Raw genomic sequence first — 23,518 nt, 5'->3', positions numbered from 1 at the left:
CCTAGCGCAGAGTTAGGAAATAATAATCAATGTTAAATGAATGAACAGTCAGTTCAGTCACTCAGTCGTGTCTGACTCTTTGTGACCCCATGGACTACCTCCCTGTCCATCACCAACTCCTGGAGTTCACTCAAACTCACATCCATTGAGTTGGTGATGCCATCCAGCCATCTCATCCTCTGTCATCCCCTTCTCCTCCTGCCCCCGATCCCTCCCAGCATCAGTCTTTTCCAATGAGTCAACTCATCACATGAGGTGGCCAAAGTATTGGAGTTTCATCTTTAGCATCAGTCCTTCCAGCGAATATTCAGGACTGATTGATTTCTTTTAGGATGGACTGATTGGATCTCCTTGCAGTCCAAGGGACTCTCAAGAGTCTTCTCCAACACCACAGTTCAAAAGCATCAGTTCTTTGGCACTCAGCTTTCTTTATAGTCCAACTCTCACATCATACATGACCACTGGAAAAACCATAGCCTTGACTAGACGGAGCTTTGTTAGCAAAGTAATGTCTCTGTTCTTTAATATGATGCCTAGGTTGGTCATAGCTTTTCTTCTAAAGAGCAAGCATCTTTGAATTTCATGGCTACAGTCACCATCTGCAGTGATTTTGGAGCCAAAAAACTAGTTTCTCACTGTTTCCTTTGTTTCCCCATCTATTTGCCATGAAATGATGGGACTGGATGCTATGATCTTAGTTTTCTGAATTTTGAGTTTTAAGCCAACTTTTTCACTCTCGTCTTTCACTTTCATCAAGAGGCTCTTTTTTTTTTTTTTAAACCTGAAACACTGTATTAGTTTTCCAAACATCAAAACGAATCCGCCACAGGTATACATGTGCTCCCCATCCTGAACCCTCCTCCCTCCTCCCTCCCCACACCATCCCTCTGGGTCATCCCAGTGCACCAGCCCCAAGCATCCAGTATCATGCATTGAACCTGGACTGGCAACTCGTTTCATACATGATATTACACATGTTTCAATGCCATTCTCCCAAATCTTCCCACCCTCTCCCTCTCCCACAGAGTCCATAAGACTGTTCTATACATCAGTGTCTCTTTTGCTGTCTCATACACAGGGTTATTGTTACCATCTTTCTAAATTCCATATATATGCGTTAGTATACTGTATTGGTGTTTTTCTTTCTGGCTTACTTCACTCTGTATAATGGGCTCAAGTTTCATCCACCTCATTAGAACTGATTCAAATGCGTTCTTTTTAATGGCTGAGTAGTACTCCATTGTGTATATGTACCACAGCTTTCTTATCCGTTCATCTGCTGATGGACATCTAGGTTGCTTCCATGTCCTGGCTATTATAAACAGTGCTGCGATGAACATTGGGGTACTCGTGTCTCTTTCCCTTCTGGTTTCCTCAGTGTGTATGCCCAGCAGTGGGATTGCTGGATCATAAGGCAGTTCTATTTTCAGTTTTTTAAGGAATCTCCACACTGTTCTCCATAGTGGCTGTACTAGTTTGCATTCCCACCAACAGTGGAAGAGGGTTCCTTTTTATCCGCACCCTCTCCAGCATTTATTGCTTGTAGACTTTTGGATCGCAGCCATTCTGACTGGTGTGAAATGGTATCTCATAGTGGTTTTGATTTGCATTTCTCTGATAATGAGTGATATTGAGTATCTTTTCATGTGTTTGTTAGCCATCTGTATGTCTTCTTTGGAGAAATGTCTATTTAGTTCTTTGGCCCATTTCTTGATTGGGTCATTTATTTTTCTGGAGTTGAGCTGTAGGAGTTGCTTGTATATTTTTGAGATTAGTTGTTTGTCAGTTGCTTCATTTGCTATTATTTTCTCCCATTTTGAAGGCTGCCTTTTCACCTTGCTAACAGTTTACTTTGATGTGCAGAAGCTTTTAGGTTTAATTAGGTCCCCTTTGTTTATTTTTGCTTTTATTTCCAATATTCTGGGAGGTGGGTCATAGAGGATCCTGCTGTGATGTATGTCAGAGAGTGTTTTGCCTATGTTCTCCTCTAGGAGTTTTATAGTTTCTGGTCTTATGTTTAGATCTTTAATCCATTTTGAGTTTATTTTTGTGTATGGTGTTAGAAAGTGTTCTAGTTTCATTCTTTTACAAGTGGTTGACCAGATTTCCCAGCACCACTTGTTAAAGAGATTGTCTTTAATCCATTGTATATTCTTGCCTCCTTTGTCAAAGATAAGGTGTCCATATGTGCGTGGATTTATCTCTGGGCTTTCTATTTTGTTCCATTGATCTATATTTCTGTCTTTGTGCCAGTACCATACTGTCTTGATAACTGTGGCTTTGTAGTAGAGCCTGAAGTCAGGTAGGTTGATTCCTCCAGTTCCATTTTTCTTTCTCAAGATAGCTTTGGCTATTCGAGGTTTTTTGTATTTCCATACAAATTGGAAAATTATTTGTTCTAGCTCTGTGAAGAATACCGTTGGTAGCTTGATAGGGATTGCATTGAATCTATAAATTGCTTTGGGTAGTATACTCATTTTCACTATATTGATTCTTCCAATCCATGAACATGGTATATTTCTCCATCTATTAGTGTCCTCTTTGATTTCTTTCACCAGTGTTTTATAGTTTTCTATATATAGGTCTTTAGTTTCTTTAGGTAGATATATTCCTAAGTATTTTATTCTTTCCGTTGCAATGGTGAATGGAATTGTTTCCTTAATTTCTCTTTCTGTTTTCTCATTATTAGTGTATAGGAATGCAAGGGATTTCTGTGTGTTGATTTTATATCCTGTAACTTTACTATAGTCATTGATTAGTTCTAGTAATTTTCTGGTGGAGTCTTTAGGGTTTTCTATGTAGAGGATCATGTCATCTGCAAATAGTGAGAGTTTTACTTCTTCTTTTCCAATTTGGATTCCTTTTATTTCTTTTTCTGCTCTGATTGCTGTGGCCAAAACTTCCAAAACTATGTTGAATAGTAATGGTGAAAGTGGGCGCCCTTGTCTTGTTCCTGACTTTAGAGGAAATGCTTTCAATTTTTCACCATTGAGGATAATGTTTGCTGTGGGTTTGTCATATATAGCTTTTATTATGTTGAGGTATGTTCCTTCTATTCCTGCTTTCTGGAGAGTTTTTATCATAAATGGATGTTGAATTTTGTCAAAGGCTTTCTCTACATCTATTGAGATAATCATATGGTTTTTATTTTTCAATTTGTTAATGTGGTGTATTACATTGATTGATTTGTGGATATTGAAGAATCCTTGCATCCCTGGGATAAAGCCCACTTGGTCATGGTGTATGATCTTTTTAATGTGTTGTTGGATTCTGATTGCTAGAATTTTGTTAAGGATTTTTGCATCTATGTTCATCAGTGATATTGGCCTGTAGTTTTCTTTTTTTGTGGGATCTTTGTCAGGTTTTGGTATTAGGGTGATGGTGGCCTCATAGAATGAGTTTGGGAGTTTACCTTCCTCTGCAATTTTCTGGAAGAGTTTGAGCAGGATAGGTGTTAGCTCCTCTCTAAATTTTTGGTAGAATTCAGCTGTGAAGCCATCTGGACCTGGGCTTTTGTTTGCTGGAAGATTTTTGATTACAGTTTCAATTTCCATGCTTGTGATGGGTCTGTTAAGATTTTCTATTTCTTCCTGGTCCAGTTTTGGAGAGTTGTACTTTTCTAAGAATTTGTCCATTTCTTCCACGTTGTCCATCTTATTGGCATATAATTGTTGATAGTAGTCTCTTATGATCCTTTGTATTTCTGTGTTGTCTGTTGTGACTCTCCATTTTCATTTCTAATTTTATTGATTTGATTTTTCTCCCTTTGTTTCTTGATGAGTCTGGCTAATGGTTTGCCAATTTTATTTATCCTTTCAAAGAACCAGCTTTTGGCTTTGTTGATTTTTGCTATGGTCTCTTTTGTTTCTTTTGCATTTATTTCTGCTCTAATTTTTAAGATTTCTTTCCTTCTACTAACCCTGGGGTTCTTCATTTCTTCCTTTTCTAGTTGCTTTAGGTATAGAGTTAGGTTATTTATTTGACTTTTTTCTTGTTTCTTGAGTTATGCCTGTATTGCTATGAACTTTCCCCTTAGGACTGCTTTTACCGTGTCCCACAGGTTTTGGGTTGTTGTGTTTTCATTTTCATTTGTTTCTATGCAAATTTTGATTTCTTCTGTGATTTGTTGGTTATTCAGCAGCGTGTTGTTCAGCCTCCATATGTTGGAATTTTTAATAGTTTTTCTCCTGTAATGGACATATAATCTTACTGCATTGTGGTCAGAAAAGATGCTTGGAATGATTTCTATTTTTTGAATTTACCAAGGCTAGCTTTATGGCCCAGGATGTGATCTATCCTGGAGAAGGTTCCATGTGTGCTTGAGAAAAAGGTGAAATTCATTGTTTTGGGATGAAATGTCCTATAGATATCAATTAGGTCTAACTGGTCTATTGTATCATTTAAAGTTTGTGTTTCCTTGTTAATTTTCTGTTTAGTTGATCTGTCCATAGGTGTGAGTGGGGTATTAAAGTCTCCCGCTATTATTGTGTTATTGTTAATTTCTCCTTTCATAGTTGTTAGCATATGTCTTACATATTGTGGTGCTCCCGTGTTGGGTGCATATATATTTATAATTGTTATATCTTCTTCTTGGATTGATCCTTTGATCATTATGTAGTGACCATCTTTGTCTCTTTTCACAGCCTTTGTTTTAAAGTCTATTTTATCTGATATGAGTATTGCTACTCCTGCTTTCTTTTGGTCCCTATTTGCATGGAAGATCTTTTTCCAGCCCTTCACTTTTAGTCGGTATGTGTCCCCTGTTTTGAGGTGGGTCTCTTGTAGACAACATATGTAGGGGTCTTGTTTTTGTATCCATTCAGCCAGTCTTTGTCTTTTGGTTGGGGCATTCAACCCATTTACGTTTAAGGTAATTACTGATAAGTATGATCCCGTTGCCATTTACTTTATTGTTTTGGGTTCGAATTTATACACCGTTTTTGTGTTTCCTGTCTAGAGAATATCCTTTAATATTTGTTGGAGAGCTGGTTTGGTGGTGCAGAATTCTCTTAGCTTGTGCTTGTCTGAAAAGCTTTTGATTTCTCCTTCATATTTGAATGAGATCCTTGCTGGGTACAATAATCTGGGCTGTAGGTTATTTTCTTTCATCTTTTTAATTATGTCTTGCCATTCCCTCCTGGCTTGAAGAGTTTCTATTGAAAGATCAGCTGTTATCCTTATGGGAATTCCCTTGTGTGTTATTTGTTGTTTTTCCCTTGCTGCTTTTAATATTTGTTCTTTGTGTTTGATCTTTGTTAATTTGATTAATATGTCTTGGGGTGTTTCGCCTTGGGTTTATCCTGTTTGGGACTCTCTGGGTTTCTTGGACTTGGGTGATTATTTCCTTCCCCATTTTAGGGAAGTTTTCAACTATTATCTCTTCAAGTATTTTCTCATGGTCTTTTTTTTTTTCTTCTTCTTCTGGGACCCCTATGATTCGAATGTTGTAGCGTTTAATATTGTCCTGGAGGTCTCTGAGATTGTCCTCATTTCTTTTAATTCGTTTTTCTTTTATCCTCTCTGATTCATTTATTTCTACCCTTCTATCTTCTAATTCACTAATCCTATCTTCTGTCTCTGTTATTCTACTATTTGTTGCCTCCAGAGTGTTTTTAATTTCGTTTATTGCATTATTCATTATATTTTGACTCTTTTTTATTTCTTCTAGGTCCTTGTTAAACCTTTCTTGCATCTTCTCAATCCTTGTCTCCAGGCTATTTATCTGTGATTCCATTTTGATTTCAAGATTTTGGATCAATTTTGCTATCATTATTCGGAATTCTTTATCAGGTAGATTCCCTATCTCTTCCTCTTTTGTTTGGTTTGGTGGGCATTTATCCTGTTCCTTTATCTGCTGGGTATTCCTCTGTCTCTTCATCTTGTTTAAATTGCTGATTTTGGGGTGTCCTTTCTGTATTCTGGCAGTTTGTGGAGTTCTCTTTATTGTGGCGTTTCCTCACTGTGTGTGGGTTTGTACAGGTGGTTTGTCAAGGTTTCCTGGTTAGGGAAGCTTGTGTCGGTGTTCTGGTGGGTGAAGCTGGATTTCTTCTCTCTGGAGTAAGTATGGCTTGTTGATACAGTATTTTATTTTGAAACTTCAGCACTGATAAATATAACCATAGTCTCTCCTCCACTAAAGATCCAGGTACCGTGCCTTGCACACAGTTGACACAAGAAATTTTGGGCAGAAGTTTGATTCAGCATTCGACAACTCTAAGGATGGAGCAACACTTCCCAAGTCTTCGGGGTGTGGTCAAAACAGAATGTGCTAGTGCTAAGGCCCAAGTGCTGCTGGAGAAGCGGGGCGGAGGGAATGGTCTGCCCTGGCGGGCTCAAAGCACCCAAGCGGCCTCCGGGCGAGCCAAAATTTGGCCCAAGGTTTCAGGAGCCAGCCACGGTGGGCGGCGGGCTGTGCCGACAGGAGCATCAAGAGGCTCTTTAGTTCTTCTTTGCTTTCTGCCATAAGGGTGGTGTCATCTCATATCTGAAGTTAATATTTCTTCCGGCAATCTTGATTCCAGCTTGTGCTTCATCTAGCCTGGCATTTTGCATGATGTACTCTGCATGTAAGACTTCCCTGTAGCTCAAGTAGTAAAGAATCTGCCTGTGACACAGGAGGCAAGGGTTCGATCCCTGGGTTAGGAAGTTCCTCTGGAGAAGGGAATGGCAACCCACTCCAGTATTCTTGCCTGGAGAACTCCATGGACAGAGAAGTCTGGCAGGCTACAGTCCATGGGATCGCAGACGCGAAGAGTCGCTTAGAGTTGGACTAAGCAACTAACACAAACACACACACACACTCTGAATATAAGTAAATAAGCAGGGTGACAATATACAGCCTTGAAGTACTCCTTTCCCTATTTGGAACCAGTCTTTTGTTCCATGTCCAGTTCTGACTATTGCTTCTTGACCTGCATACACATTTCTCAAGAGGAAGGTCAGGTGGTCTGGTATTCCTGTCTCTTGAAGAATTTTCCATAGTTTGCTGTGATCCACACAGTCAAAGGCTTTGGCATAGTCAATAAAGCAGAAGTAGACGCTTTTATGGAACTCTCTCTCTTTTTTTTTTTTTTCAGCGATCCAATGGATGTTGGCAATTTGATCTCTCGTTCCTCTGCCTTTACTAAATCTAACTTGTCCATCACAAGCTATGCCTATATTAGTAATCTGTTGCAGCATAATCAATAGCCTTAAAATGTATTGGCTTAAAACGACACTTATTATCTAGGAGTTTCTGTGGGGCAGTTTGGGAGTGGCCTAACTGGGTGCTCTGGTTTAAGGTCTAGTGTGAGGTTGCAAACAAAATGACAGCAAGGGCTGCCGATATCTGATAGCTTGGCTGTAATATTTCTAAATTCATGTATTAATTCTGGAAGCTGTTTCATAGATTACATCCAATTATCTACATAGATGAATTGTGTGGTCTGAGAATAGACAGTCTACTTTTTTCAAAGCTGGAGTCTTCTCATTTCTTTTTCTTATCTGACTGTACAGGCTAAAAACTCCAGTACAATTTTTAGTGGAAAGAATAAGGGCAGATATCATCTTGTTCCTAATCGCGTGAGAGAGATCATTCTTTCATCATGAAATATGATTCACCTATGCAGTTTCCATCGATGCTTTTTATCAAATTGGGAAGTCTCCTTCTATTTCTCCTTTTCTTAGAATTTTTTTTAAATCAAGAATTGATATTAGATTTTATCAAATGCTTTTTCTGCGTCTGTCGAGATGAGTCAGTGTTTTTCTTCTTTAAGTTTGTTGATGTGGTGAATCATAGAGATTGATTTTGAATTTTTAACTCATCTTGCATTCCAGGGAAGAACCCCACTTGATCTTAATGTATCAAGTTTACTTATATTTTGATTAAATTTTCTAAAAATGGGGTTATCATTTTTCCATAGATGTTAACCAGTGATAATGGTCTGTTATTTTCTTTCTTTATAATGTTTTTGCTTAGTTTTGGTATAAGGATAATTTTGCCATGATAGGATAAGTTTGAAAATATTCCCTCCTCTTCAGATTTGCATGAGTTTGTGTGTAATTGATATTACTTCTTTCTTAATTATGTGGTAGAATTCACCAGTGAGGCTATCTGGAGATTGAGTTTCACCTGTTGGAAGATTTTTAACCACAAGTTAAATTTCTAAAACTAGATGTAGGGCTGTTCAGATTATCTAATTCTTCCTGAAGTAGCTTTAACAGTTTGTGTCTTATGATGGATTTGTCCATTTTATCTAAATTTTTGAATTTATGTCATAAATGTGTTCACAATATTCTCTTAACCTCTTTGTATTTGTATAATCTGGTGTAATGTCAGCACTCTCACACCTGATACTGGTATTTGTGTCTTTTCTCTTTCTTGACAATTATGTCTAGAGGTTTATCAATTTTATAAATATTCTCAAGGAGGCAAATTTTTGTTTCATGGGGTTCTCTATTTTTTTCTCTATGTTCTATTCATTGATATATGCTCAGATCTTTATTAACTCTTTTCTTTTGCATCTATTGGGTTTAATTTGCTCTTCTTAGTTTCTTAAGATGAAGGCTGGGGTCATTGATTTGAGACCTTTAAAAAAATCATATTTACTGTTCTGTAGGTTTTCTCTGTAAGTACTGTTTAGAGACATCTCATAAGTTCTGATCTCTTGTAATTTTGTTTTCATTCAGCTTAAAATACTTTCTTTGTTGTCGTTGTGCTCAGTCGTGTCCAACTCTTTGCGACCCCGTGGACTGTAGGCCACCAGGCCCCTCCATCCATGGGATTTCCCAGGCAAGAATACTGGAGTGGGCTGTCTTTTCTTCTTCAGGGGATCTTCCTGACCCGATACTTCCTAATTTTTTGTTTGTTTCTTCTTTGATTTCTGAGTCATTTAGAAAGGTGTTATTTAGTTTCCAAATATTTAGGTATTTTCCACATATTGTTCTGTTATTGGTTTCTGAATTTATTCCATTGTAGAGAGAGAACATAGGTTATATGACTTGACAGCTTTTCAATTTAGTGAGACTCAGAGTAAGGTATATTTTGATAAATGTTCAGTGTGCATTTGAAGAAAACATATATTCTGAATGGGTTCTACAAATGTCAACACGTCAAGTTGTTGACAGTATTGTTCAAGTCTATATTTTTGATGATTTTCCTGTCTACTTGTTATGTCAATTATTGAGACATGGTTAGTAAAATCTTTTTAACTGCAATTAGGGATTTGTCTTTTTTTCTGTTGTATTTCTATTAGTCTTTGATTAATATATTTTGAAGTCCTATTATTAAATATAGAAATGTTTAGAATGCTTTTATTTTCTAGGTGAATCAATGCCTTTACCATTATTAAATGCACTTTTTAATCCCTTGTGAATGCCTTTTCTCTTTACTTTTTTTCTTGTTACTGATAGAGCTAATCTAACTTTCTTTTGTTTAGTGTTACCATGTTATTCTTTTTCTATACTTTTACTTCAACCTCTTTGCATCCTTATATTTAAGGCACATTTCTTATAAAGAGCAGAGTTGGGTTTTGCTTTCAATCTTTGCCTTTTATTTGGATGGTATAGATCATTTCCCTGGAGGAGGAAATGGCAACCCACTCCAGTATTCTTGCCTGGAGAATTCCATGGACAAAGGAGACTGACGGGCTAGAATCCCCAGGGTCCTAGAGAGTCAGGCATGACTGAGCAACTAAGCACAACACAGCACAGCAGCAGGGAGCTCTGTGCTCTGTGACTACCTAGAGGGGTGGGATGGGGTGGATCACTGGAGATCATTTACATTCCCATGGGATTCTCCAGGCCAGAATACTGGAGCGGGTAGCCATTCCCTTCTCCAGGGGATCTTCCCAAACCAGGGATGGAACCGTGGGGAAGTCAATGATCCACTTCCCATCACATAGATTATGTACATTTGATATCACTATTGATATTAGGTTTAAGTTTGTAACCTTGTTTCTTGCTTTCTGTTTATCCCCATCTGTTCTTTGATCCCTTTTTCCTTTTCTTTAACCTCTTTGGATTAATTCAGGAATTTTTAAAAATTAATTCGTTTTTAATTAGAGGATAATTGCTTTACAATTTTGTGTTGGTTTCTGTTACATCAACATGAATCAGCCATAGGCATACATATGTCCCCTCTGTCTTGAACCTCTTTCCCACTTCCCACCCCTTCCCACCCCTCTAGGTAGTCACAGAGCACTGGATTTGATCTCCCTGCTGCTGTGCTGTGCTTAGTTGCTCAGTTGTGTCCGACTCTGCAGCCCCAGGGAGAAGGCAATGGCACCCCACTCCAGTACTCTTGCCTGGAAAATCCTATGGACGGAGGAGCCTGGTAGGATACAGTCCATGGGGTTGCGAAGAGTCAGACACAATTGAGCGACTTCACTTTCACTTTTCACTTTGATGCATTGGAGAAGGAAATGGCAACCCATTCCAGTGTTCTTGCCTGGAGAATCCCAGGGACGGGGGGAACCTGGTGGGCTGCCATCTATGGGGTGGCACAGAGTTGGACACGACTGAAGCGACTTAGCAGCAGCAGCAGCAGCAGCTGCAACCCCATGGACTGTAGCCCACCAGGCTCCTCTTTCCATGGAATTCTCCAGGCCAGAATACTGGAGTGGGTTGCTGTGCCCTCTTCCAGGGGATCTTCCCAATCCAGGAATTGAACCAGGGTCTCCTGCTTTGCAGGCGAATTTTTTACCAGCTGATCCACCGGGAAAGCCTGCATCACAGAGCGAATTTCCACTGCCGATCTATTTTACACATGGCAGTGTACGCATTTCAACGTTACTCTCTCTATTTGTCCCACCCTCTTCTTCCCCCATTGTGTAATTCAGGAGTTTTTATTATTCCATTTTATCTTCTTTGTTGACTTTTAGCTATAACTCTTTGCTTGGTTATTATAGTTGCTTTAGGGCTTAGAGTGTATACCTTTAAGTTATCAGAGTTTACTTGTAAGTGATATTACACTACTTTAAATAGGGTTTAAAAACCCTACAACAGTATTAGGGCTTCCCTGGTGGCTCAGATGTTAAAGAATCTGCCTGCAATGCAGGATACCCAGGTTTGATTCCTGGGTCAGGAAGATCCCCAGGAGAAGGGAATGGCTACCCACTCCAGTATTCTTGTCAGGAGGACTCCATGGACAGAGGAGCCTGGTGGACAGTCCATGGATTATGGCATCTGGTCCCATCACTTCATGGCAAATAGATGGGGAAACAGTGGAAACAGTGACAGACTTTATTTTCTTGGGCTCCAAAATCACTGTAGATGGTGACTGCAGACATGAAATTAAGATACTTGCTCCTTGGAAGAAATGCTATGACAAACCTAGACAGCATATTTAAAAGCAGATACATTACTTTGCTGACAAAAGATCCATATGGTCAAAGCTATGGTTTTTCAGTAGTCATGTATGGATGTGAGAGTTGGACCATAAAGAAGGCTGAGTGCCGAAACACTGATGCTTTCAAACTGTGGTGCTGGAGAAGACTCTTAAGAGTCCCTTGGACTGCAAGGAGATCCAACCAGTCAATCATAAGGAAATCAGTCCTGAATATTCATTGGAAGAACCGATGCTGAAGTTCCAATACTTTGGCCACCTGATGTGAAGAACTGACCCATTAGAAAAGCCCCTGAAGCTGAGGAAGATTGAAGGCAGGAGGAGCAGGGGACGACAGAGGGCGAGATGATTGGATAGCATCAGTGACTCAATGGACATGAGTTGGAGCAAGCTCCGGGAGGTGGTGATGGACAGGGAGGCCTGCCGTGCTGCCGTCTGTGGGGTCGCAAAAAGTCGGACACAAAAGAGTGACTGAACAACAACACCACCCACTCCAGTATTCTCCTTTCCTGGCCTTTATGCTTCTCTTCGGAGAAGGCAATGGCTCCCCACTCAGTACTCTTGCCTGGAAAATCCATGGACAGAGGAGCCTGGTAGGCTGCAGTCCATGGGGTCACTAAGAGTCGGGTATGACTGAGCGGCTTCACTTTCACTTTTCACTTTCATGCATTGGAGAAGGAAATGGCAACCCACTCCAGTGTTCTTGCCTGGAGAATCCCAGGGACGGGGAAGCCTGGTGGGCTGCCGTCTGTAGGGTCTCACAGAGTCGGACACGACTGAAGCAACTTAGCAGCAGTAGCAGCAGCATGCTCCTCTTGCCATACATTTTACCTATGCATAAGCTGTAAACTCTACAATACATTGTTATTATCTTTGTTAACATAACCAATTATTTTTCAAAGAAATTTAAGTCATGAGAAAAGACTCATTTAGTTATCTTTGCTGATCTTCTTCATCTCTGAGTGTATATAGATCCATATTTTCCACTGATGTCACTTTGCTTTTGCTTGAAAGATTTTAACATTTATTGCAGTGCAGATCTGCTGGTTATAAATTATTCCAGCTTTTGAGTGTCTGAGAAGTGCTGATATTGCTTTCATTTTTAAAGGATATAATTTCTTGGTATAGGATTATAGAATGACAGTATTTTTTCATCTCAGTACTTAAGAAATATTGCTTCATTGTATTCTTGCTTGCAATATTTCCAAGGGAAAATCTTCTGTCATAATTTTCTTCTTTTGCAACATACTTTTTTTTCCCGTTAAGATGCTTTTAAGACTTTTGTTATCACTGGTTGAGAGCCATTTGATTATCATGTTCCTTGATGTATTTTTCTTCTTATTTCTTTGCAGTATTTTTTGGGTCTTGGATTTGTGCATTTTATGTTTTTTTTTTTTAATCTGAAAACATTTCAGGCATTATTTCTTCATATACTTCCTCAATCCCCTTATCTCTCTTTATTTTTTTTGGAGATTCCAATTATTACACTTATATTAGGCTGAAGTGTGCCACAAAGAGCTCATTGATGCTTTTTAAATATTTTTCTATTTTTTTATTTAGACAGTTTCCTTTACTATGTTTACAAGCTCAGTATTATTTTAAAAATATTTATTTTTATTTCTGTATTTGTCTGTACAGGGTCTTAGTTAACGGCATGAGAACGCTTAGTTGCGTCATGGCCCCCTACTTTGGGAGCCTGGTGTCTTAGCCACTGGACCACCAGGGACATCTCAAATTGGTATTCTTTTTCTCTTTTTCTGAAAGAGTTAATCTGCCACTAGTCTTGCCAATGTATTTTCATATCAGGTAAAGTTTTCATATCTAGAAGTTCAGTTTGGGGTTTAATGTACTTTTTTTCCCCTGTGTCTGTGTAACTTTCTGAACATCTGAAACACAGTAACTGCTTTGATGTCTGAATTAGTTTCCTGGGGCTGCTGAAACAAAAGCACCATGAACTTGGAGGCTTAAAACAACAAAAATTAATTCACTCCCAGTTCTGGAGGCTTGAAGTCTAAAGTCAAGGTGTTGGCAGGGGTATTCCCTCTTTGAAGGCTCTTGGGGAGGATCCTTCATTGTCTCTTCCAGCTCATGATGGTTGCCAAGAATCCTTGGTATCTCTTGACTTTCATCACTTCGATTTCCCTCTGTCATCACAAGATGTTCTGTGTGTTTCTGTGTCCAAATTTCTCTTTTCCTGTGGAGGACAACAGTCATTAGATTATGGTCTACCATAATCCACTCTAACTTCAGTTTAACTGCAAAGATTCTATTTCCACGTGAAGTCACATTCACAGGTACCAGGTGTTTGAATTTCAAGATATGGAATTCAACCGATGGCAACGTTGGACAATTCTGACATGTTTGTCAGTTCTGAATCAGTTTAGTTTTCCTCTTTAAATGGGTTGCACTTTCATTTTTTTTTATATGCCTGATGACTTTATTTGGACGGCTAGTGTAAATTGTAACACTATTGGTGCTGAATTATGTGATTTCACATAAACTTGAGATTTGTCATCAGATATTATTTCCAGGTGATGCTAGTGATAAAGAATCCGCCTGCCAGTACCTGAAACATAAGAGACACGGGTTTGATCCCTGGGTCAGGAAGATCCTCTGGAGGAGGAAATGGCAACCCACTCTGGTATTCTTGCCTGGGGAATCCTCATGGACAGAGGGGCCTGGAGGGCTTTACTCCATAGGGTCTCAAAGAATCAGACACAATTGAAGTGACTTAGCACGCACACACATGATTGAATTACTTGGAAACTTGGGTATTTTTGGATGTTGCTTTCAAAGTTTGTTAGGTGGGACCAGAGTAGCATTTAATCTGTTGCTAATTACTTCCCAGCCCTGAGACAAGACTCTTCTGAGTATTTTCTACCTAATGCTCCATGGATTATGTGGTGTTTCAACCTGACAGGTGGGATTAGTCACTGTTCCTGGTCCTGTGAGTGACAAGAACATTTCCCTCCAGACTGGTAAGGTACTTCTTTCTCTAGCCTCAGTTTCTTCCCATAAATGGGATGACTCATCTTCTGCTGAACACTCCATAGGATTCTCTGGAGTTTACCCTTTATGTAGCTCTCTCCCCTCTAATTTGTTCTGCAAACTCCAGCTACATTGATTCTCTCTGACCCTCAGCCCTGGTTTCCTCACTTCAGAGCATCTACTGGGTTATTTCTGAGTTCCTTCCCCTTGTACCTACCATGGCCTGGAAATGCTCCCAAGGCAGTGAATTGTGGCAATTGAAGGGATTACTGTGTTTCCTGTCCCTCTGTCCTTCTTTATCTGATGTCTACTGTCTTGAAAAGCTTTGTTTCATATGTTTTGCCTGTGTTTTTGTTTGATTCAGGTGTAAATCTGGTCTCTGCTACTCCTTTTCTGGGAATAGAAATGGTATGCTGAAATCTGTAACATTTTGATGAAGATTTAGAAAGCATAAAATTGGCTTACTGGTGATTATAATGCAGGTAAAATTTTGTATGTCAATTGGTTTCAATTTACTAAACTAGAACAAACCTTCAATGAATGGCTATAATCTAATAGCTTGCTTGACAAATTGCTATGACAATCAATAATGCAATTTTCTTTCCTTAGCATAGCTTTTAAACTGGGGCAAATAAACACATAGGATGATACGACGAATCAGTTTAAATAAAGGGATGTGTTTATACTTACATCGATTAAACACACAAAAAATTCTTTAAAATATAACAGATAAATGAAAATTGCTATGGAACATTATGTTTTTCCTTTTGTAGGAAAACCATTAGCATGGTCCGAATATCAGACAGTGGGATTTGGCAATGAGTTCCTCTGTGTATTTTGTCTTTTTTGGAAAGATACCTATTAAGGTGGAATGTAGGCTATATTATTTAGCACCCAAAAAAGTCTTAGAATTTTGGTTTTGTGCATTAATAGTTGTTCATTTTGATCTAAATACATAAATATTGTTGTTTTATATTTGTGATGTCCTTGACAAATACCTATAATTAGGAAGTATGTGACTAGAAAGACTATTATGGGATCAATGGTGCATCTATACAATGAATGGTTGAAAATGATTCTTTGAGTAGTGGGCAATACCACTATTGCAACATCTTATATTTTATTTCAATTCTTATTAGACTTTCAGTTATCTTGAAGACTTGATGCATACAGAGTCAACAACCATTTATGTCATCTCATGCTGGTGTAAAGGGAGTGGTTTTCATCACTGTGTTGGTACAGAGAGAGTTTTGAGTAGTTCCCTTTAGTCCTAACAATCAGGATGTTAGAGATTTCCTTTTTACCTTATGCATAGCATTCCACTTTGGTGCTCCATCTTCCTTCTTATGACGTATAATTGTTCTCTGGCATTATGATGTCTTCTGGGCTTCCCTGGTGGCTCAGAAGGTAAAGAATCCACCTGCAATGTAGAAGACCTTGATTTGATCCCTGGATCGGGAAGATCCCTTGGAGGAGGAAATGGCAACCCACTCCAGTATTCCTGCCTGGAGAATCCCCATGGACGGAGGAGCCTGGCGGGCTATATATAGTCCATGTGGTCACAAAGAGTCAGACACGACTGAGCAGCTAATCACATTATGATGGAGCTTGACCATCTGTGATGGCTGGACAAAACCAAGCAAAATATAGTGGTAAAGATGGCCATTACTTGGGCTGGAAAATCACTAGGCAAGATGCAAGCTGTTTTTAAAGGGACATCTTCCCCTAACATCAATGGGCAGGACAGCTAGGTTCAGGCTGTGAACTGTACTTGCTTGAGTACAGCTGAGTGCTCTATGGATGTGGGTTTTCTTCCAACACCATCAGGTCAGCCCACCTTCAACCTCCCATGCTAGGGCTTTCTTCGGTTTCTTATGACATTTTCAGATAGGAATCACTTTTTTCTGGAGGGCACTGCTCTTGTCCATGATATTTGTGTCCAGATTTTTTGCTTATACCACCACACCTTTCTGAAAGCAGGGCTAGTAGCTTCATGGGTTTGTAATTTGTGTAATTGCACAGGGTCCTGCATTCAGAAAGACCTCGATCTTAGTTTAATCCTCTGCTGTTGCCATTTTGACCTCCTTATTTAGTTCTGAAAGGGCCTCATAATGTCATTTTGCACTGGGCCCCACAACTTATCAGCCAGTCTTATCTGAGAATCTCTAGGCTGAAGTCTCAAAAGTCAAGAAGAGACTATTCTTTTTTTTTTTCCTTCTTCTTTTTCTCTTTCATTTGCTCTCCCTTTCTGCTTCCTGTGGTCACATGCCTTCTCTGAGCCATGAGCACAGCACTGCTTAGCTGGCTGTGTGAGTGAGGGAGCTAAATGGACAAGAAAATATGTGGGGAAAATTTGGTTAGTAGTTTAAATATATTTTCTTGTCACATAGAAATGTTTTCTGCTGTTGTTCCAGAGTAGTGTGAATTTCAAGGTATGGGTGGCATGCAGCTTCTGCACCTTCCACTTGAAATAGCACTACCTGTGTCTGTCACACAACAGCTTATGGAATAGTTGTCTTCCTTTCTGTAGGGTTATTCATTTCGGGTGAGTTAGGTTATGAGGATTGTACCAATGCTTTCAGATATAACATCATCCCAGAACCTCTTTATTGATTATCCCATCTTGATGTTTAGTGTTTGGCATGGTTCAAAAGTGTTTTTGATGAAACTGTTCAAAAAACTCGATGTGACGTTAATACCTCACGTCTCACAGCCTGGAGAGGCTTCATCAGTGTAATCTTCATCAATGTTCTTTGAATTTCAATCAATAGAACTTACCTTAAGTTTCAAAAGGGAAGTCATCACAAGGCAGCATTACCTATTCTTTATTCGAAGCACCTAGTTAGTCACTCAGTCATGTCCTGCTCTTAGTGACCCCATGGACTGCAGCCTTCCAGGCTCCTCCTTCCATGGGATTTTCCAGGCAAGAGTACTGGAGTGGGTTGCCATTTCCTTCTCCAGGGGATCTTCCAGACCCAGGGCTTGAACCCAGGTCTCCCACATTGCAGGCAGACTCTTTACCACTTTTAGGAAAGCCTTAGACAAAGCAATAAACAAGGTCCCAATGTTCATGGAACTGACATTTTAGGATACCTTACTATCTATCACCTAATCTGTACTGACTGCTTACTATGGGCTAGGCACTGGGCTAAATCCTTCACACACATTAATTGATTTTTATCCTCACAACAACCCTACACATTAGGTACTATTCTTAGCATCAAGGTCAAACTGTAGATAGGTATTATGGCTAAGATTTGAACTTGAGTGATCCGGCTCTAGAATCTGTGCATTTAACCACCTTTAGCTGCCTCTAGTGCATCCTGAATCGGGAATATAGGATATACATATGGGGATAACACATAACAATACACGTGGGATTGGAACCAGGAATTTAGTTGCCTGGAAGCAAGGCTGTCTTTCCTTAGGCCTGATTCCTCTGGGACTGCATAGTTTATTCCTGCTTTATTCTTTTGTTTCTCTTTCTCTGCACATTAGATTTTTTCAATCTCTCCTTGAACATTGTTGAAGATGCTCACCTCACTGTGACAACCTCAGCTTGTACCTGTACATCAAGACTATTCAGGCAATGAATGAAATTCTTGTGTCCTAGTTTTAAAGGATAAGGAGAATAAATTGGCCCAAATTATTTCAGGCATCTGCCCCTTGTTCAGCCATCTATAGTCAGAGAGGTAGGGACTTTGTATAATATAAACAAAGTCTTCGGGGTCCCAGTGTTGTGGGTAGGATCATTCCCAATAAGGGGGCAATGTGGGTGAAGTAAGGGCTTCCCAGGTGATGCTAGTGGTAAAGAGTCTGTCTGCCAATGCAGGAGACATAAGAGACTTGGGTTCGATTCCCGGGTCAGGAAGATCCCTGAAGGAGGGAATGGCAATTCACTCCAGTATTCTTGCCTGGAGAATTCCATGGACAGAAGAGCCTGGTGGGTAACAGTCCACAGGGTTGCAGAGAATCAGACATGAGTGAAGTGACTTAGCATTGCACGTGGGTGAGGTATGTAAAAAATGAAAGGTTGCTGATGAAAGTGTGTGTTATGCCAGGATTCTGACCCCCTGGAGGAGGGGATTTTGATCCAGGGTCAGAGAAGAGGCTTGAGTACTTGGAGATTTTTGTGTAGCAAAGCTTTTTTAAGAGTATACTGGAGATAGGGAAAGCTTCTGATATAGACAGCAGAAGGGGACAGAAAAGTGCCCCCTTGCTAGTTTTTAGTGAGATGTTTTATTTCTGTTAGAAAACTATTAATCAGATAAGAGTGACCCCTCAAGGCTGAGGGAGTTTCACCAGGCCCCTCTCCCACAATGTGCATTTTTGAGATAGGATGGCACGAGGTGTGTCATCCCCTGGCCATGAAACAATTGACATGAATACTGGTTTGTTGAGCCATTATCAGCCCAGTTCAGTTCAGTCGCTCAGTCCTGTCCAACTCTGCGACCCATGGACTGCAGCACGCCAGGCTTCCCTGTCCATCACCAACTCCTGGAGCTTACTCAAACTCGTGTCCATTGAGTTGGTGATGCCATCCAACCATCTAATCCTCTGTCATCCCCTTCTCTTCCTGCCTTCAACCTTTCTCAGCATTGGGGTCTTTTCAAATGAGTCAGTTCTTCACATCAGGTGGCCAAAATATTGGAGTTTCAGCTTCAGCATCAGTCCTTTCAATGAATATTCAGGACTGATTTCCTTTAGGATGGACTGGTTGGATCTCCTTGCAGTCCAACGGACTCTCAAATGTCTCCTCCAACACCACAGTTCAAAAGCATCGATTCTTCAGCACTCAGCTTTCTTATAGTTCAACTCTCACATCCATACATGACTACTGGAAAAACCATAGCCTTGCCTAGACGGACCTTCATTGGCAAAGCAATGTCTCTGCTTTTAATACTGTGTCTGAGTTGGTCATAGCTTTTCTTCCAAGGAGCAAGCATCTTTTAATTTCATGTCTGCAGTCACCATCTGCAGTAATTTTGGAGCCCCCCAAAATAAGTCAGTCACTGTTTCCATTGTTTCCCCATCTATTTGCCATGAAATGATGAGAGTAGATGCCATGATCTTAGTTTTCTGAATGTTGAGTTTTAAGCCAACTTCTTCACTCTCCTCTTTCACTTTCATGAAGTGGCTCTTTAGTTCCTCTTCACTTTCTGCCCTAAGGGTGGTGTCATCTGCATATCTGAGGTTATTGATATTTCTCCCAGCAATCTTGATTCTAGCTTGTGCTTCCTCCAGCCCAGCATTTCTCATGATGTACTCTGCATATAAGTTAAATAAGCAGGGTGACAATATACATGCTTGACGTACTCCTTTTCCTGTTTGGAACAGTCTGTTGTTCCATGTCCAGTTCTAACTGTTGCTTTCTGAGCTGCATATAGATTTCTCAGGAGGCAGGTCAGGTGGTCTGCTATTCCCATCTCTTTAAGAATTTTCCACAGTTTACTGTGATCCACATAGTCAAAGGCTTTGGCATGGTCAATAAAGCAGAAATAGATGTTTTCCTGGAACTCTCTTGCTTTTTGGATGATCCATAGTGAAGTGAAGTTGCTCAGTCTTGTCCGACTCTTTGCGACCCCATGGACTGTAGCCTACCAGGCTCCTCCATCCATGGGATTTTCCAGGCAAGAGTATTGGAGTAGGTTGCCATTTCGATGATCCATAGGATGTTGGCAATTTGATCTCTGGTTCCTCTGCCTTTTCTAAATCCAGCTTGAACATCTGGAAGTTCACACTTTGAGAAAAGAAAAAAGTTAGTCTTTTTTCTTTTTGAACCGTTTTGAAGAAAAGCAGATTCCAAAGCAAATACATAGTTTCATTAACATAACTTAAGAAAAATATTTTCGTAAGAAAAACACATTGGTTAGCTCAAGGCAGAACCATGTGTTGTTAACACAGAATTAAAAGAAGCCTCTTTTAATTCTGTGTAGAGAAGGAAAAAAAAAGTCTTCCATCTACAGTTTATTTCCTTCTGCTGCTTGGGGACCTCTGGCCTTCCTACCTGTTACCCTCTCAAGATTATCCGCCACATCTAATTTTATCAAGATATTGGGTGGTGGGAGGGTCACTGATGCCAGTAATCCTGCAGAGGTACAGTTTTAGAGAAATGTATTATGCACTGAATTGTGCTTTCTTCCTTCCCTTGTCCCATATATTGAAGTGGTAACTAACCAGTCCATCCTAAAGGAAATCAGTCCTGAATATTCATCATTAAGGACTGATACAGAAGCTGAAACTCCAATACTTTGGCCATCTGATGCAAAGAACTGACTTATTGGAAAAGACCCCGATGCTGAGAAAGGTTGAAGGCAGGAAGAGAAGGGGATGACAGAGGATGAGATAGTTGGATAGCATCACCGACTCAATGGACATGAGTTTGAGCAGGCTCCGGGAGTTGGTGATGGACAGGGAAGCCTGGTGTGCTGCATCCTGTGGGGTTGCAAAGAGTCAACTTTTTCTTCTTATAAAAAAAGTCACGACTGAGCGACTGAACTGAACTGAACCTTCAGTGTTATGATCTTTGAAGACAGGGCCTTTGAGGAGGTAATTAAGGTTGGTGTGTGTTAATTGCTCATTAAACCACCCGGGGACGGTTTAATGAGGATATAGGGGTGGGGCCCTAGTCCAATGCAACTGGTGTCTTTTTAAGAAGAAAGGCTCTAGGTTACTAACTGCCTGCACAGTGAAAAGGCACGTGAGGACAGACAGACAGGAAAATACCTGCAGGCCAAGGAAAGAGGCTTTGGGAGGACCTGAACCTGCGGACGCCTTGATCTTGGACTTGAAGCTGTGAGAAATCAATTTCTGCTGCTTCAGCCATTCATTCTGTGGTGTTTTATTATGGCAGTCTAGCAAACCCAATCCATCAGGTAACGTCTTTGTGCATCTATTAACATTGCGAAAGAAAACTATGTACTGCAGGTGATAATTCTTGCGGGTTTTTCCAATTCTAAATTCAGATGATTCAGCTTAACTGGGGTTTTGAGATTGTGTGTGTGGGATAATGTGTGCCTGTCATATCAATTAAAAGCACTAAAGGTCATTTGGGAGTTACAAGGCACATTTTGTATAAAATCGTCTTTTTTTTTTTATTAGCTTTATTTTATTTCATGTCTTTTGCTGAGAACGAGAAAGAGTCTATGATCTGACTATTTTTTCTGGATAGCATATAGCATACTGCTGTATTGAGAGCACGCCATATAATAGAAAGCTGCGATAAATTTAACAATGTATTTTAAAATTTCTTTGTCATAATGAACTCAATGCTGATTCTTTATCCTTAGGTCCAAGTTATAGCCTCTGAATTTGCTTTATTTTGTTAATATCACTTTAAAAATGGGGTCCCCAGAATTTTGTCCCATTTTCTAAATATGATTGAACCAGAGAAGAGAAGTTGTGGAAAAATAAGTTTTTATTAATGCATCTCAAGATTTCATTAGCTTTTTTGGTAGTCAATCTTCCTGTAGTTGATCAGACATCAGTTCATCAGGAAGTGTCTTTTTTATGTCTATGCCAGCATCTGTTGGATCATCGAAAAAGCGAAAGAGTTCCAGAAAAACATCTATTTCTGCTTTATTGACTATGCCAAAGCCTTTGACTATGTGGATCACAACAAACTGTGGGAAATTCTTCAAGAGATGGGAATATCAGACCACCTGACCTGCCTTCTGAGAAATCCGTATGCAGGTCAAGAAACAACAGCTAGAACTGGACGTGGAACAGCAGACTGGATCCAAATCGGGAAAGGAGTACATCAAGGATGTATATTGTCACCCTGCTTATTTAACTTATATGCAGAGTACATCATGAGAAATGCTGGGCTGGAGGAAGCACAAGCTAGAATCAAGATTGCTGGGAGAAATATCAATAACCTCAGATATGCAGATGACACCACCCTTATGGCAAAAAGCAAAGAAGAATTAAAGAGTTTCTTGATGAAAGTGAAAGACAAGAGTAAAGAAGGTGGCTTAAAACTCAACATTCAGAAAACTAAGATCATGGCATCTGGTCCCATCACTTCATGGCAAATAGACGGGGAAACAGTAAGAGAATTTATTTTTTGGGGCTCCAAAATCACTGCAGATGGTGATTTAATTAATCTTGAAATTAAAAGATGCTTGCTCCTTGGAAGAAAAGTTATGACCAATTTAGACAGCATGTTAAAAAGCAGAGACATTACTTTGCCAACAAAGGTCCATCTAGTCAAAGCTACGGTTTTTCCAGTAGTCATGTATGGATGTGAGAGTTGGACTATAAAGAAAGTTGAGTGCTGAAGAATTGATGCTTTTGAACTGTGGTGTTGGAGGAGACATTTGAGAGTCCCTTGGACTGCAAGAAGATCCAATCAGTCCATCCTAAAGGAAATCAGTCCTGAATATTCATTGAAAGGACTGATGCTGAAGCTGAAACTCCAATATTTTGGCCACCTGATGTGAAGAACTGACTCATTTGAAAAGACCCTGATGCTGGGAAAGATTGAAGGTGGGAAGAGAAGGGGACGACAGAGGATGAGATGGTTGGATGGCATCACCGACTTGATGGACATGAGTTTGAGTAAACTCCGGGAGTTGGTTATGGACAGGGAGGCCTGGCATGCTGCAGTCCATGGGGTCACAAAGAGTCAGACATGACTGAGCGACTGAACTGAACTGATAGAAACTTATGCATTATTCTCACCTGGGTTTGTAATAATTTGTTTCATAATCTATTTCCCTCACTTCACTGTGAACAACATGTGGGCAGAGATGATGTTGTTTATCCTCTCATTTTTTTTTACTGCATCTTCAGGACCTAGTACAATGTCTGGTTCATAGAAAGATTCAGCATATATTTGCTGAGTTAAATGAATACACTTGTTTTGAAAAATTAAAATATTAGCCAATAAAATGGAGTTATTATTATGCTTCCACGTGCATTTGGGGAAAGCTTAAGGCTGTTCTGAATTACCTTAATTTCAGGATCAGGTGGAGCACATTCTTGAATACAACTTTGAGAAACAGCTTGAAGATAGAAGCAAATATATAGGTAGATCTTTAGAAGAATTATTTTATATCCAAACTGAATATAAACTTTACCTCTGAGTGTGGGCCAGAGAAAATATTTGAATAACTGTAATATATAGTATGATTTTGTGTGCTTGTGTATACGCACACAAGCATGAGGTTTGGGGGGGATGCGGGAAAGAGAGAGAGACAAAGGGAG

The 23,518-nt window shown here is 39.8% G+C and overlaps 1 protein-coding gene across 1 annotated transcript in view; it reads left to right on the top strand.

Moving 5' to 3' along the window:
• Nucleotides 1-23,518, top strand: part of CEP128 (centrosomal protein 128) — a 605,049-nt gene that overhangs the window by 98,542 nt on the left and 482,989 nt on the right. The window lies entirely within an intron of this gene.

This window comes from Bubalus kerabau, chromosome 10 (genome assembly GCF_029407905.1).
Source record: "Bubalus kerabau isolate K-KA32 ecotype Philippines breed swamp buffalo chromosome 10, PCC_UOA_SB_1v2, whole genome shotgun sequence".
Classification (NCBI taxonomy): domain Eukaryota; kingdom Metazoa; phylum Chordata; class Mammalia; order Artiodactyla; family Bovidae; genus Bubalus; species Bubalus kerabau.
Note: the sequence above shows the minus strand (reverse complement) of the source record. Positions and strands in the feature narration are given on the sequence as shown.